Genomic DNA, 17,291 nt, shown 5'->3' with positions numbered 1-17,291 from the left:
ATAACATACTTTACACGTGACGTGACAGGTAGAACTAACACGATAAGAACATTTATTTACATATACTTAAGGGCAATTAAAACGGGTTACAGTCTAAATAATTTTCTTATAAAGTGACCGACTTTCTTTGTTCTTGAGTTTATTGTATTTGTTTACATAGTTAGATAAGGTACGCCCATCAAACCCCGGCGGGAAAAAAGGTCAACCCTAGATAAAAAAATACATTGTTATTATTATGATAACACGTCATATAATATGCGAAATTATCATTACTTGGCCTTTAATTCTTGAGATAATTCTTGACCGGTTAACTAAAACTCTGATCATTAAACCTTTGAAAGCCACGCCTATTATTTATAACGCGCTATTAAAAATATATATTAAATAAATATAATTTATTATCAGGCAACTAAGGCCCCTAACCTTACAAACAAACATACATACAATAATGAAATCTTAAACCCTAAAACTTATTTCGGCGACACAGTTTTCTGTTCAGTCGCATGTAGGATTGGTTGAATGTATGTTGGATATATGTTGTTGTGATATGGTAATGCCGGAAGGTAGTGCGCGTCTGTAGACAACTTTGGTGGTCAAATGGTTGTAGTCGTTCTTGTTGTAGTGCACAGCGGCTTTGTCTATTGTAAGTAAAACCGCACGTGTTATTTACTGGCACAAAAAAAAGGTTAGGTCACTTTTACCGATTATAACTATCTAATTATTAAATTTGTTTACTAATGTTTGTTATTGTACTAAATCAATAGCAAGCCCACGGCCATTCGCCTTTTAGATAAAATTGTTTGCACGTTATCAATGTTTGTGATTTTATTACACAGTTTCCAATGAATTTAAACTTTGACATTGTGATTATTTTACTATAAATACTTCATATTGATGGTTGCGGCAAGTACGTAATTGTTTGTATGAGTTTGTAATAATTACCTATGTACTTATGTAAATAAATAACGTATAAAAATAAAATAAAATTAAACACGGTCATGGCAAATTAATGTTTTGCGTTGACGGAAACAACTTTTTAGATAAGAGTAAAAACACATTATTACATATAAAATAAAGGAAAAAAGATACATTTTCGTCACACTTTGCCGCAAAGGGGTTAGATTTTAAGGAATTTCAGAAAGAGTTATATTTGACTCTTGTTAACAACTCTGACCACATAAGCCGCGTTGCACAATGCACTATAAATCACTGAGCAATGCAGTAAGCATCGATAACCGATCGATCCCACCACTAACCGAGTAATCGCTCGTTTATCGTTCATTCAAATCGTCGCCGTCGGCCGCGCGCAAACTACACGCAAACCGGCCAGTGCTAACGTCCTATTCGAAATTATAAATCGTTCGAATATCGAAATTTAAATTCCTTGGCATATGTGAGTGCACTTTGAAGTGATTAGTGTTGTGCCATGGATTTTACCGTGGAGATATAAAACAAGGTAGAATTTTGCTCTCTTTTTTATTATGCATGATGGTATAATACTGAAATAAGTTTAGCGCCTTATTGTGAGGAATTTCCTCGAAAGCCATGATAATAAAGGAGCTTCCGCCATTTTACGGAAATATTATCCCGAAAAATCGCGAACTGAGAGAATGCTGGAATTTACATTTATAAAAAGCCTAAAGGAAGTTGGACTGGGAAGTGTCAAAGTGAGTTCGTATCTTTCACGGACGTATTCAAATCTACGTCGTGTTACTTAAGACGAACGTCAGATAAATTAAAAGCTTTGTGATATTGCGATATATTTAAAGATATTTCCGCCTACTTGTTCCTAAAGATTGAAGGGCATAGTATAGGTATATCAAATCACAATATATACTTAATGAGATTCCGATTTTGGGTCATACTACAAAATATCATTCCCCTGATCATGCCTATTCGCAAATTCCCAGGAGATGCCGCTTTATATACATCTCATTTTTTGTGACTGCGTAACCCGAGCCAAGTTCCATCTACAACCATAACAGCTGAGCAGAATCTCCTGGGCATTTGCGAATGGTATAGCCAGAGGAATGAGATATCGGAGGTCCTGACACAACCAGCAAAGACTGTCGCGCGCACCGATAACTGCAAGCGATATGCGTTATGATACGACTGTGTGCATTTTTTATGACGTAATTAAGAAGGCCGAGTTCCAATCCGGAGGTCGCGGGTTCAAATCCTGGCTCGTACTAATGAGTTTTTCGGAACTTATGTACGAAATATCATTTGATATTTACCACTAGCTTTTCGGTGAAGGAAAAACATCGTGTGGAAACCTACATACATCTGCGAAGAAATTCAAAGGTGTATGTGAAGTTCCCAATTCGCATTGGGCTAGCGTGGGGCTATAACCCGAGTCCCCTCGCGCATGAGAGGAGGCCTGTGCCCAGCAGTGGGACGTGTATAGGCTGAATTATAATTACTAAGAGGGAAACGTGCAGACGACTTGCCTGATAGTATGCAATTACCGTTGCCCATGAAAACTTGCATCACCAGGCTGTAAGTGCATTGCCGGCCTTTAAGATGGTAGTACGCTATTATCTTGAAAGTCGTTTCTAACTATATCTATGCGCCTCCCCTTGCCCATCGGCTATATGAACTGTTCCCCCCAACCCCCAGCCCATCAGCTGGCGTCGCCCTTGAGCTGGAATGCACTTTACGGCTCAGGGGATCGATAGGAGATGTTTATGTTTGACAGTTGACACTAGTAGCTGATGAATGACATTGACAAATACTATTAAGGCCCAGTAAGTTCGTGCTTTTCTCTCCCTATTCCTGAGCGTAAGCTCGAACGACATGGAAGTGCGTGCCCGGGAGCGCGGATATCATTTTAAATTTAAATTCTACGTACCTGTAAATAAAAAAAAGTAATCGATACGAACGTATCGCTTGACGTTTAAGGGAACCCTCAAACATGATATTACCGATTTTTCATATTATTAGCTTTTGTGCATAGTTTGTTACACATTTTTAAAGTGCATTTTAGATCCATATTCGTGATTTTATTCTATCGAGTAAAAGTCAAAATCACAGGATTCGCATCGATACAGTCCCTCGAAGAGGTCTCAAGATTGCTAATTAAATTTATCGCAGCCGTTTTGATCCAAAAAAGCTGCGTTTTGTGAGCAAAAGATGTTTGACGGTTTGGCCTAGTGGGTTAGTGACCCTGCCTACGAAGCTGATGGTCCCGGGTTCAAATCCTGGTAAGGGCATTTATTCGTGTGATGAGCATGGATATTTTGTTCCTGAGTCATGGGTGTTTTCTATGTATTTAAGTATTTATAAATATTTATATATTATATATATCGTTGTCTAAGTACCCTCAACACAAGCCTTATTATGCTTACTGTGGGACTTTGTGTTATATCAATTTGTGTTATAATGTCCTATAATATTTATTTATTTATTAAAAAAAGCGCTACGACTTTTTAAAAACTCAGTTTTTTGAACCTACTGCACCTTAATACAAAAAGAGTAATTTGTTAATCCGCAAAAAAATAACGTGCTAGTCAATCAGTGCTAACCCGTTATACTTACTTGCGTAATGTTTGCATGCAATTAATGTTCCCAACCGCCCGCTGCGATAATAAATAGACAAAAAAATAAAACAAGTACAAAACTCGACATGTGTTTGTACTTTTGGTGATAGTTTGTTGTATTTATTTAATCATTTAACTATTTATGTGCTTTTGCATTGCCTATAGATAGTGTCATTTACGAACACGCGTGCCTTGACTCTATTGTCATAGTATATAAGGTTAGATTTGACAAATGTGCGCGTCATCGAAGCACTATAGCTTCCGTGATCTAAAGGGGATATGGCGTCTCCCGCGAACACTGTAGAGTAGATGGTACTTTAGTAGGTATATATATCATTTATTTTAATTAAAAATAGCATCGCCTTATGATTTTGGTGCATCAGTAACATAGAGCCTAGTTTTGTTAAAAAACACGTTCATTCAGTGGATATTATAACAGATTAACAGTGACTATAAATTCTATAAATACGATTGAAATATTGTAATAACATCAGGCATATATTTGTAAGCAAATCATTATCTTTCAATCGATTATGACTTAAGATTCACTGTTTGTTATTATTTTAACTGTCAATAGTTACGTCGTAGGCGATTATGCCGTAGACAGCGATTTGTCTAACATTTAATAATCCAAAATCTTAAGATCGCATCGTTAAACAATAAAATCTAAAAATGCGGTCCTTGCTTGTTTCCCGAAACCAGCGCTCATCCCGATACTTCGCGCGTAGTATTTTTATTTTTATATTTTTCATTCGTAATATTAAATTATATTATGATCATCAACTATGTATTATATACAATGTAAAGTAGGAAAAAAATCATCAAATATAACTAGCAAAATAAATTCATTACAATGTCAAATAAATAAATCTTTATTCATAAAATCTGCATTATAGTGCATAAGTCTGCAATAGCTAAGGAGAACTACGCCATCCTGGTATCTAAACGAGTCTTTAAACTGCCTGTACCTAGAGTAAACACCGGTTTTGGTAGACGCTTCGGCGATGCCGTCGGCTCTACTATTTACAACATAGTAACAAGTCAGCTTAGTTCAATAATTAACAGCTGTGTAATAAATGCCAAAAAACTTATATTTACCTAGCTCTCTTCTTTAATATACAATGAAACGGAGGCTCTGCTTGTAAAATTAGTATAAGAAATTTAGTTTAAGAAGTATTTTAGTCACTGTTCTAAGCTTGCAAAAATACCTATATCACTTTCTTTTAAATATTATGAAGATTAAGGCATGGCACAATTATGGTAAACTGGTCTCCCGCGATACAGGCCTGGCCTAGTGCGGGGTCCTCTGCAATGTCTGTAAACGCACTGCTATGCGCATTACTATTAATACTTACTGTTATCTCTGTGTAACTTTTGTTTTTATACATGCAATAAAGAAACTTTTTATCTTTTTTTTTATCTTTATCTTTATATAATTATAGAATGTCAAATAATAGCATAATTACTGAAAAGGTCTCAATATGGCTACTTATAACTAATTTGCTTTTGCGCTCGCGTATTCTAAGGTCGTATGCGGGTGTTACCATTTAAAGTTAAAATAAATAAAACTTAATCGAAAATTCACAACTACAGAACTGAAATGTGTGTTTAGACTATCTACATGGAAAATTTTGGAGCTTGAATCGGTCCTATTTGCCTGTACAATTAAAATGATTTGTTTAAAAAGAGGCATCTTCTTCTTCTTCTTCACGCTGACATATTTGAAACGTCTTCCGATCGTGTGCAGTTTGGGTTACCTTCTTCCACTCATTCCCAACACATCCATCCATCTAGACGTAACCGTGGCAGTTAAAGTAACTAATTCCTACCTATGATATTATAACTCCAGATAGGTACAAAATTAAAACTCGATAATCAAATTAATTGAATTGAATTGTGCGATTGCTCTTTCATTCACCTAAGCCAGGGAGAAATCTGCATGTGTCAACGAGCTCCTGCACACCAAAAGAGAAAGAGACAATCTCATGATCAACATCGAGTGTAACAAAGATGGGTAGTAGGTATGCGAAAATAATCAACAAAAACAGATTCAATCGTTAGTAATTAAATAAATATGTTAGTAGTATTTGTGCTGTTTATGTATGAGTATAGCCTAACACTAATGTATACCATTTATTTCTACAAATTACTTCTACATACATGCATATTAAATACAAGTAACATCGCCACCACATTCAATTGTTTCGAACACGGAACTTGAACCAGCGTCATTATTCCTAAGTAATCTGCATACAAAAATCTGCATTAACACCGAAAGGTCTCATCCGAGCGCTATTCCATATTAACACAGCCCTTTTTACAACCAAATTTGTACTGTGGAGCACCGAAAACTGCATATGCAGATTCGGCACTCAGCATAGAAAATTGCGATGCCGTGATTGGCCCAAATTATAGCTGCCATTGGATGGAATCGGATATTTGGAATTTAAATTTTTCGTATCACGACAGTTAAGGTGGGGACAGATTAACGCGTCTAATTAAAGTATTTTTGTTATTTTCAACCTTTTTTCAAAACAGAGTTGTAGTAGTCTACTACTCTACACTCTAGTGTTAAATGTGACTATTATAATACCACTACTACCAATTTCACCTTAATTTTTTTATATTTTTTAATATAGGTAAGTACCAATTTACTCAGTACCCAAGCATTATTTGCTTAGCTTTTTCCAATCACTTGGGATCGGCGCAGCGTATCATTTTTACTCCATACGTCGCTGTCGTTTATCATCTTATCAATTACCTGCTTTCGCGCGGTCCATCCACTTTTTTTTTTTTGGCTTTCCTCTCATCTTACATCTCTCTACATTCACTCCTTATACTTTTCGCGTCACATCAATGAAATTAATCCGCACCCCGTACCCAACATATCAGTACCTAAGTAACATATAATTTCGATAAACAGTGATTTAAGTCCATGGAGAGCCTTATTTACTATAAAAAGTTCGAAGTTAATAATAAAGATGTAGTTGACTATATCGATATTAGAAACAAATAACTTATTGTTAAAAAAAATACCTAATTCACCGCCTGATTTAAGTTTCCGTTACAGTATCTTTAAGACTAATTTAAAGTTAAACAAACAAAACTATAATAAGTGATTTATTTTAACAGGTTCGAAGTTAGTCCAAGCAATTGTTGCGTTCTAAACTGGCAAATATCTTGTGGACATGTACAGACATCGGAATTCTGGAGGCAAAATTTAATGACAGTTCTTATATCAATAAACTCAATTATGGATACTTCTCCCATCAAAAATGTAGAAAAGATACTTTTAAAAATGCATGAATGTGTACCAAGCTTTATATTTCCCGGAAATAAGAATTAAAGTGACTCTGGCTTTAAATTAAGGAAGCGTAAAATATAGCTCGAGGCACTCGGCTATAATTTTATTGTTGTAGCGTTTATGAGGGCGGTTAAAATGAAATCTTGGCACGGGGATGGAATAGTAATCTACCTTCATTTAAAGTCTTTAACAACGTTTAGAGTTCAGTTAAACTTTGAGAATTACGGTCTGTTGGGTTCTGCCTGAGAATGTTAAAGGCAAGAAACCTACCCTAAAACCGATTTTAGGTTAGGTTTCTTGTTGACCTATTAAATGATGACAAATGTCGATTAATATTATGAATGCGAAAGTAGCTCAGGCTGTTTGTTACCTCTTCACGCTTCAACCGCTGAACTGACTTAGAAGAAATTTTGTACAGAGATATGTAGTTTGAGGCCCGAGTCTGTAGCCCGTAGATATCGACATCCCACGCAGACGAAATGCGGGTAGCAGTTAGTTACGAAAAGGTCAATGTGGTTAAGACCGTTTAAGGTCAAGGTCATTCGTTCTTTTTACTCTTGCAATTGTACCAATATTCCAGTTCCAGACAGTTGCCGGAACACAAAGTCTCTGAATGTGTCTGAATACCGTACGAGAACAACACGAATAAATAAATAAATGTTATAGGACATTATTACACAATGTGATTAAGCCCCATAGTAAGCTCAAGAAGGCTTACGTGTGGGTGGGGCAGACAACGATATAAATAAAATATATAAACATTTAAATATACAGAAAACATCCAAGACTTATCAGGTACAAATATCCGTGCTCATTACACAAATAAATGCCCTTACCGAGATTTGAACCCAGAACTATCGGCTTCATAGGCAGGGTCACTACCACTGGGCGAGAAAGATCGTCAGATACGACTATGCTTCCCTTATGTGACGGTCTTTTCCACACATTTGAATAAGTATGCCGATTTTCACCACATGACCTTTATGTCTATATGTATCTCTATCCGTATTGCAATAATGCGATACCGCAATGTGTAGAAATGTGGCGCAATTACTCATTCACGGCCCGATTCGAAGAATGATATACGAAAACGATAAGTTCTCATTTAGATATCGTTTGTATGTCGTATAATTGACAGAAGCAAGAAGCTTTATTCGGGCAACCAATGTCACTTTGACGATATAAATATCGTAGATAGATCTTATTGGGATCACAGCGGAATAAATATAAACGTCAATTTTGGCATGTCGTTTAGTTATCATTTTTTTAGAGATTTTTCCAAGATCTTAAACGTATCTTAATCATTCTTCGAATCGGGCAGTTACTGAAACACTCTGTTCATGACAAGAAAAACAGTAAAATTATTAAGGGCTATCGTTTTTGTGCTTACCAGTTTACTGTCGATGTAGGTCCAGGAAAATAGATCACAATTTTGCAATGCTTATTTTTAAGAAATCAATACATTCTATTAACTCTCTATCTCTATTTATATCTCCTAGCAACAGATAAACAGGCATCTAAATTGCTCTGCCTCGGGAATATTGGAAATATTATCCTACGAATTTATATTTTACGACTCCACCTATAAAAGTGCTAAAAGAACGAGTCAGGAAAGGTTTTTCTCTGCGTAGACCGCAGCCCGGGCCACTACATATGGTGCGAGGCAGCGCACCCGGCCAATGTGACATGTGTCAAGGAAAAAATTCAATGTTTGTAAACAACTATTTTTCGTGTGTTCGACCAATTTTTGTAATGCTATTGTGTAAATAATGTTGTGATCTAATAAGACGAGCATGCCGTTCTATGACCGAGAGTGCTGAAATTTGCGCTATGATGATGGTATGATGGATGCCAGAAGTTGGATCGGCCCGCCGTATTTCCTTACGTTGACTCTTTTTATATCCTTTTTATTAATTTCTTAGATAGGTACTGTACTATTAAGTCGTTTTCTGTGTTGTATTGTGTGTAAAATAGTATCCATAAGTTATTATTTTAGTATCTTTTTATTAGTGTCTTTAGTTACGAACGATATTGTATCAGTTTGATTATAATGAAAAGCCCCGTTAAAGTTCCCTGTCCCCACTGCCCTGGCCTGTCTAAGTTATATGTAGCCCCCCGCGGTCTTAATGTGCATATTAGTCGGTGCCATAAGGACGTGCACGCCGATTCCCCTGTAAGGATTGCGTCTGTCACAGGCTCGAGTGATGCTGGGCTTGACAGTCTCCCGACGTTAAAGAGGCATATCAGAGTGCTAAAACACATTCCAAAGGGAGCCCGAAATCTCGCTGCCGGCAAACTATCCGCATTAATAGAGGCCTGTCTGCGATCAAACGAGGTCAGGGACTGGTTTGCGCTTCTCTCATTTGCTTTTACAGCTTTGAGGGTTCCTGGGGGAGGCGCTGGCAAGTCTTTGACCTCGCAGGTCAAGGAAAATATAGATAGATTTAATATGTATTTTACAGACGAAGCTAATCAAAAGCCACGGTCAGTTTGCCGTACAATAGAAGCCAAGGTCCACGATGGTGATCTGAGGGGTGCAGTTCGTATCTTGTTGTCGGACTCAACTCTGGCTCCATCTAATGCTGAAACTTTAAGGGCTTTAATGGACAAGCATCCTCCGCCATCCAGACCGCTGGTGTTCCCACCTGAGCCAGATTTGACCACCCCGTTCCTCACGGTCTCAGTACCAGACGTAACTAATGCCATTGGGTCCTTTTACAGCGGTTCCGCTTCTGGCTTAGATGGTCTTCGGCCTCAACATTTTAAGGAGCTCACCTCTCATTGTGCTGGGGATAATGGGCCTAGATTACTCGAGTCGCTGACTAAGCTATCCAACTTTCTTCTACGCGGCATGCTTAATCCCCAGGTTAGTCCCTATCTTTATGGAGCATCTCTATGTGCTTTGGAAAAAAAGGATGGGGGAATTAGGCCAATAGCCATTGGGACCACGATTAGGCGACTGGTTGCCAAGTTGGGTTGTCGTGCTGTTAGGGATGAGATGGCAACCTTCCTTCAACCATGTCAAGTGGGTTTTGGTACGCCGTTGGGATGTGAATCAGCGATCCATGCAACTAGGCATTTTGCCATGGCGCACGAACATAGTCATTGTAAAATTGGATATAAAGAATGCCTTTAACACTGTTGAAAGGGATGTAATCTTAAAAGAAGTTAAAAATCACACTCCGTCACTATACCCTTTCCTGTTTCAGTGTTATTCTTCCCCTAGCAACCTTTTTTATGATGGCAGTGAGATCGCTTCGCAGGTCGGTGCTCAGCAAGGCGACCCTTTGGGCCCTCTCGTTTTTTGCCTAGCAATGCAGAGTGCAATCACGGCTTTGGAATCACCCTTGAATGTTTGGTATCTCGACGATGGCACTATAGGAGGTGGTTCTGGAGCCGTCCTTGATGATATCGCTAGGCTCTTGCCGGCGTTGCGGTCCCTCGGTTTGGAAATTAATTCCTCGAAGTGTGAGCTGTTTCCTTGCGGCTCCTTAACGCACACTTCCCTATCAGATTTTGAGTCAGTGTTGCCCGGCATCAGGTTACTTAACAAGTCAACATTTTGTCTCCTTGGAGCTCCAATTTTCCCTAACGGGGTGAGCTCGGTGCTCCAGGCGAAGACGACGGCGCTGGACTCTTCCTTACAGCTATTAAATCAGTTGTCGGCGCATGTGGCTCTGGTTCTGTTACGCAATTGTTTTGCGATGCCACGCATAATGTATACACTAAGGACGGCGCCTACTTGGTTTTTTAGGCAAGATGTCAGTGACTTCGACGGTGTACTCAGGCGGGGCCTCGAATCCATCTTGAACGTACACTTCGATGAGGTTCAGTGGAGGCAGGCAACACTTCCCATTCGTTATGGGGGTGTAGGAGTCCGTGCCATGCAGGATGTCGGGGTTATCGCTTTTCTTGCCTCGGCTCACGCGTCGTCGGTACTTGTCGCTAAAATGTTATGTTTAGATGGTGGCAGTATCTACGTTCCGTTTGTTCGTGAGGCGCTAGTTGAGTGGTCTTTTCGCTCTCCAGAAGGTTTTCAACCGGAGAATCTTGCATCACAAAGGCTTTGGGACGACATTATCTGTAAAAATATACATACGAGTTTGTTGGACGGCGCTCTTGGGGCAGATGCGGCACGATTGAAGGCTGTTGCGGAGCCCGAGTCAGGGGCTTGGCTAGACGCGTTGCCATCGCCCCACTTAGGAACGTTGCTAGATAATGACACTGTGAGGGTGAGCGTTGCCTTACGGCTTGGAAGTAAGGTATGTGAGCCCCACAGATGTCCTTGTGGAGCAATGGTCGAATTTAATGGGCACCACGGTCTCAGTTGTGTGCGGTGTGTGGGACGAATACCTAGGCACCAAGCTATTAATGAGCTGATTCGACGCGCCTTGGTCTCGGCAAACATACCCTGTATTTTGGAACCCCCTGGTTTAAGCCGTACAGATGGCAAAAGGCCAGACGGTCTAACACTGGTCCCGTGGGCAAAAGGTCGGAGCCTGCTATGGGATGCCACATGTGTGTGTACTTTTGCTCCCACTCATATCAGCCACACAAGTAAGAAGGCAGGTGCAGCGGCTGAGGCGGCTGCTAAGTTTAAACACGGGAAATACGCCAACCTCGGACCAGTGTATGACTTTATTCCAGTCGCTGTCGAGACGGCTGGGCCATGGTGCGCCGAGGCCAAGAAGCTGGTTAGAGATATTGGACGCCGGTTGAGGGACAGAGGCTGCGACCCCCGGGCTGGATCTTATCTGGTCCAACAAATATCCTTAGCCATTCAGCGTGGCAACGCAGCTGGCATATTTGGAACGTTTGGGCCAGGTAGGGAACAGTTCGGGGCTTAAAAGTTAATTTTTGACGGGGCTAATAGTTTCTGGGGTATTTTTATTTTATTTCTGTATTCATTTTATTTCAATCTACTGTTTCTGTACAATATTATGTTGTAATTATTTATAATTCATGTATTAAATGTTTTTTAGTACATTAACTCTTGACACCAGATTAAAATTCGTTCAGACTTCATTAATCTTGTCTGTTATCTTCTCATTGCATTGGAATATAATTCTAAAAATACATTCTAATAAACACAAAGTTATTCAAACGTATAAGTTTGCCGTTTTTTCAACCTGATTATTTTTGCATATATTTTAGTTGGCACTTTTTTTTTAACCACTAACATTTATTTAACTATGTCTTGCTTACCATGATTCATCACAGATGGAAAAATATTTAACAGAATTATGAATAAAGAGTGAAAATTCGCGATAAAAAATCTTGTGATCCCCAAAAGTTCTATGCATTTGACAATTTGAAATACCTCCGTCAATATTAACGCCCCTAGCGACGAAATTAAATTGCCCTCATTAAATTATCCTTATATCGAATTGAAAACGAAATAAATATCTTTGGTAATTTGATAATCACCCTGTAAAAAACGTTTGAAAGCTCTTTGTTTCCAACCCTGTCTACTTTTAATGAAATCGTATTTCTAATTTCAGAGCTTTTCGAGATAAGAGTTTTCTATATTTGTGGCACACTTTTAAAACGATTATACGCTCAGTGCAATTTTAAACCATATCAAGTTTTAGTAAAATCGCAAATTCAATGTAATACCTTGTGATAGGTAAGTTAATCCAAAAATTTCTTTAACTTTTTCCTTTCCGATTGACAATGGCCTAATAAAATTCAATTAGAATCAAATGTCCCTCAGATAATTGATTCCTCCATTCATCATTTACAAGTTTAGTGTTAGGGTGCTTGTAGATTTTTATGCTTGTCAAGATAAATCTTGGGCGAATATTTAGCTGTAAAATTATTTGATTTTTGCGCGTCAGAGCGATATTGCTTTTGACTTTCTTTAATCGTAAAACATTTTTATTCACGATATTGTAGCTCGAAAAAGCACGGCTATTATCTATTTAAATGAAATAAGTAATGTACACGTAAAGAACTTGATCTTGAAGTTAAATTCATCGATGTAAACATTTCCAGACTATTGTATGCCAATTATGCCATCAAAAACATAACTTGTAAAAAAACAAGTTTCGCAATTGCAAAGCAAGTAGTTAGATCCATGTCGGTTAATTTATTCAGTCCCTACTTAAGGCACCTTCTGTCTTAAGTTATTTCGTAATTAGCTAACCTGACAACATCTTATAGTGACCATATTAATATTAAAAATCTTTTATGTTTTTTAATAAATAGATTTATTTGGCAATCGCACTAAACAATCTAATGTAATATAATATTTATTACTTATTTGTGAGATACATTGTGTTTTCACATTCCCAAATATCATGCAAAAAAAAATATTTTTCCTTATCTATATACTAAACACTAATTGCATTCTGAATTTGAAGCTCCTATGTCTGCTAGAAGTGCCTTAGAGTTTTGATGGTCGGTCAGTCAGTTAGTGAGTGACAAAATTAAGAAAGTTTGACTAGTTATAATTCTTAAACTACGGGTTCAAATTAAATGAAATTTGAAATATACTGTGTTTATACAAAGCCTGCTTGGTTACTGAAAATTCAGGCTTCTAGTTTTATCCACAATGAATTTATAGGGGGGTCGAAAATTGCCTGAATTGCTTCGAGAAAAGGATGGTACGGCCGTACCACTTTTTTGCTTGACTTGGCGGGGGCACTGCCATGCTCCCAGATAGTAAAGGCGAACAATATGTGGTAATCAGATTTTCAGTGGTGCTAATTTCTTTTCTTGGCAAGAATAAGTAGGTAATCTTTGACATCCAACTATTTCAAAAGTAAAGATAGGCCCGTTCATATAATTTTCTGGAAGTGGAATGGCATAACACGAGTCAGCGAGTCAGTTTAGTCAGCGAGTTTGCATCACGAGCGCTATTGGTCGCAGCTCATTCTCGTTTGGTGCGCACCAGTGGAATAGCACATCAGGAGTCAGCGAGTCAGTTTAGTCAGCGAGTTTGCATCACGAGCGCTAATATTGGTCGCAACTCATTCTCGTTTGATACGCACCAGTGGAATGGCACAGCAGGAGTCAGCGAGTTTGCATCACGAGCGCTATTGGTCGCAACTCATTCTCATTTGGTGCGCACCAGTGGAATGGCACAACAGGAGTCAGCGAGTCAGTTTAGTCAGCGAGTTTGCATCACGCGCGCTACTGGTCGCAACTAGTTGCGTTGGACTGCACGATTGGTTCGCATTCACGTGCTCACTAGTGTGCTGGTACCATTCTTGGTGCCCGTAAGGCACCATAATAAATGCGGACTACATTGAAAGTCACTGCATGTCAGCGATGTTAAACAAGATGAAAATATTTCACAATTATAAACGATTTTATTACAATAATGCCAAAATACCTACCTAATGACATTTTATTAGGACTAGGTACATAAATATGTAAGCTGTTTGTAGCGCACTATCCCAGGGCCGAATATAAATGTCGAATTAGAACAAAATTGACTGTGTATTGTTATATATATCTTTTATATCTTAATTTATACGTATTTAAACATAGGTACAAGTGCATAATGGTGTATTACTAAACCACGTCATTTTTTACTTAATTTAGGTACATCATCATCATCTACTCGCATCGTCCCGGTTTTTTACCACGGCTCACTTGGGGAGCCTGGGGTCTACTCGAAAATGTAATTCAAAGAAGTAACATATGCACTTTATGAAAGTGACTAACATCTGACCTCCCAACCCAGAGGACCTCCTCTTAGGCCTAGGCCAATTTCCTCACGATGTGTTTTATCGAATCTGACATAAGTTTCATAGGGTTTTTACATACATAAATAAATCACGCCTATTTCCTGGTGGGGTAGGCAAAGACCACGAATTTTCACTTGCTACGATCCTGACATACCTTTTTCGGTTCCTTCATTTTCATACACGCGCGCTGGTTTAGGGGGCTCTTAACCTGGCCTTTCTTCAGGATTTCCCCGATTTGATCAGAGAAAGTCGACTAGGTCTGCGCTTTCCAGTCTCCCTCTTCTACTTCTCCTTCATACACTCTCGTTGTTAGCCTTCTTTCACACATTATTTCTACCATCTCAACATAAATTCTCAATTTTTGTCACTACATCGTCGTTCAGTCCACACGTTTCTATCACCACACTATATAATTATATTTGTATATAGAGTTTTTTGTTCTTATAAGAATGCTTTAAAATCTTCAAATGGCGGACTTATTTTAAATGCGCGTGAATCCAGCTAATAGCTGATCTAAATGGAACCTATTCAGCCTTAACTGCCCAATTTAACAGTTCCCGTAATCCGTAAGCCGATCCTTGTTAACGACTCCAAATATCGGATAACGTTGAGTAGCATTAAAAATCAAGAATTAAGTTTAAGTTGCATTAAGACAAACGAATGTAAGTTAGAAAGTTGATAATTTTTTTTTAAATTAGATAAATTATCGTAATGGAAAGAAATTCCAAGTTAAAGTAAAATGATGACAAAGCCGACTGAAAATATATTGTTTAATTAAAAAGGCAGAGTTCTTCTATTGAAACGAGATCTATAAAATTTTTGATTAGGAATCGAAAGAACACAAAACTCTAATTAATAGCTTTAAAACACATGTAAACACATGTATAGCACGACAAAAACAACAAAGTTCAAAGTCCGTTTTATCTTGCCATGGGTCTTTTCTTTGATCGCGTGCGATCTTCCTAAGACTTTTCTATTCGGTCAAGCACTCCACAGCACTACTTTAATCCCAGCCCTTTCAAGGGCTCTTTTCACTAATTAAATGTATGTCAAAGACTTTGTCGTTTTACTAGCGAGCTTGCCCTAAAATATGCCTTTTTTACTTACTTTTGAATACTTGACTAGGGTAAAAAGGTACGTATAATTGGTAGCACTTCAGAACTTGGCCTTTGATCTCTGTTGCGTGAGTCGTTTTTATTTATGTCCAAAATTTAAAATTTAGTTACTTATAAAATATCGGATAAAAGATACGTGAAACCTTCCAATACTGTGACTTTATTTTGTGATTTGACTTTATATATAATAATATAAAAATGATAAAAAAATTAACATTATTTTGTGTGCTCGATAAAGGAACCCAGGTATTTTTTTAAATTTATTATTTTTAAGGAAATTTATACGTTATACATACTGGCCCTATCAAGTCCGCTTCCTGTGGCATCAAAAATAAACATCTAAGTAAATACATAAAAATAATTAAAACCTATTTATTAAGTATAACTTCAGCCTTTACTCCATTGTGTCGCCAGTCGCCACCATTTGTGTCGCGTCTGATGTGAGGTTACTAAGAATGAGAATCATCATATCAGCCGAAAGACGTCCACTGCTGGACATAGGCCTCCCCCAGGAATCTCTACAACGACCGGTCTTGCGCCGCTCCCATCCTCCTTAACCAGGTCGTTGGACCACCTCATTATGGGTCTTTTTTACTGCGTTTTCCGAAAGAATGTTTATAAATGCACCGATGTCATATTGCTTTAGATTGGCTGAGCGCCACCCTAAGGACGCGGTTGTTACTACACTCTCTAATAATGTGATAGACATCATCCACAGATCCATACCTAGGTCTTTCATTACGTACTTATATTATATATGTAAATAGAGCATATTATGCCAATCTTAGATAAGATGATGCTGAAAATCATACAGAGTGGAGTGACAAAGGTAAACCCTGAGCTACGAAACAGCTGCTAAGGCTAATGCAACAGCTCAGAGCGTGAAAGTAGTACATTTAATTATAATATTTACTAGACAAAAATACTACACGGATGGATCGAGACAACACTACTACTAAAACCTTTCAATATACTCTTACTATATGGGTAATTTTATTTAAAGCTGTACTCTACACTTTTTTTGACAATATTTTTTATGTTATTTCTACTCAGAATCATGAGGTCGTTGAATTCTAATTGGAGAATCAAAGTGTTCCAATATGTTTATTCCCATTACGTTCCGTTACCATTTGTCATAGACTTTGTATCACCCTGACGGAATGAAAGGAACGAAAAGTGTCCGGTGTGTAAAATTGGGACACTTTTTTTTTCTCCCATTAGGAACGAAATAGCTCGTAATTATGAGTCAAAATAACATAAAATTCTCAAATTTGTCAAAAAGCAGTGTTGTAAAAATTAATGATTAAGTACCCATATTTAAGTTTCCATGCAGCTAATTGAAGTTAGCATCCAAATTGCTAAAGCCATTCACGAATAAACGGCTAATACCTACGTCGGCAAGGGGAATTCCAGCGAGTTCCCAACTCGACTTCCTTCCGGCAGCCAATATGGCCGCCCAAGATGGCGGAACATACGGCCGGAGATGGCTGCAAGTTTGTTAGCAGCGTATTAATAAGTTAGACTACCGAGATATCTATTTGAAAATTTTGAGTCGGTAATATTATTGACTTGTGTCTTTGTCCGTGTAGAAATATTTAATATCTTTAATATCATTCTCGTATTTCTAGCTGGATAAAAA

At 38.0% G+C, this 17,291-nt stretch overlaps 1 protein-coding gene across 1 annotated transcript in view; it reads left to right on the top strand.

The window, feature by feature from the left end:
- Positions 1-1,318: 1,318 nt before the first annotated feature.
- The window catches only part of LOC133524884 (brain tumor protein), a 518,368-nt gene continuing 502,395 nt past the window's right edge, over positions 1,319-17,291 (top strand). Inside the window, exon 1 of the mRNA XM_061861033.1 lies at positions 1,319-1,456. The gene's annotated coding sequence lies outside the window, so the exon portion shown is untranslated. The remainder of the gene's footprint in view (positions 1,457-17,291) is intronic.

The sequence above is a fragment of the Cydia pomonella genome, chromosome 14, assembly GCF_033807575.1.
Source record: "Cydia pomonella isolate Wapato2018A chromosome 14, ilCydPomo1, whole genome shotgun sequence".
Classification (NCBI taxonomy): Eukaryota; Metazoa; Arthropoda; class Insecta; order Lepidoptera; family Tortricidae; genus Cydia; species Cydia pomonella.
Note: the sequence above shows the minus strand (reverse complement) of the source record. Positions and strands in the feature narration are given on the sequence as shown.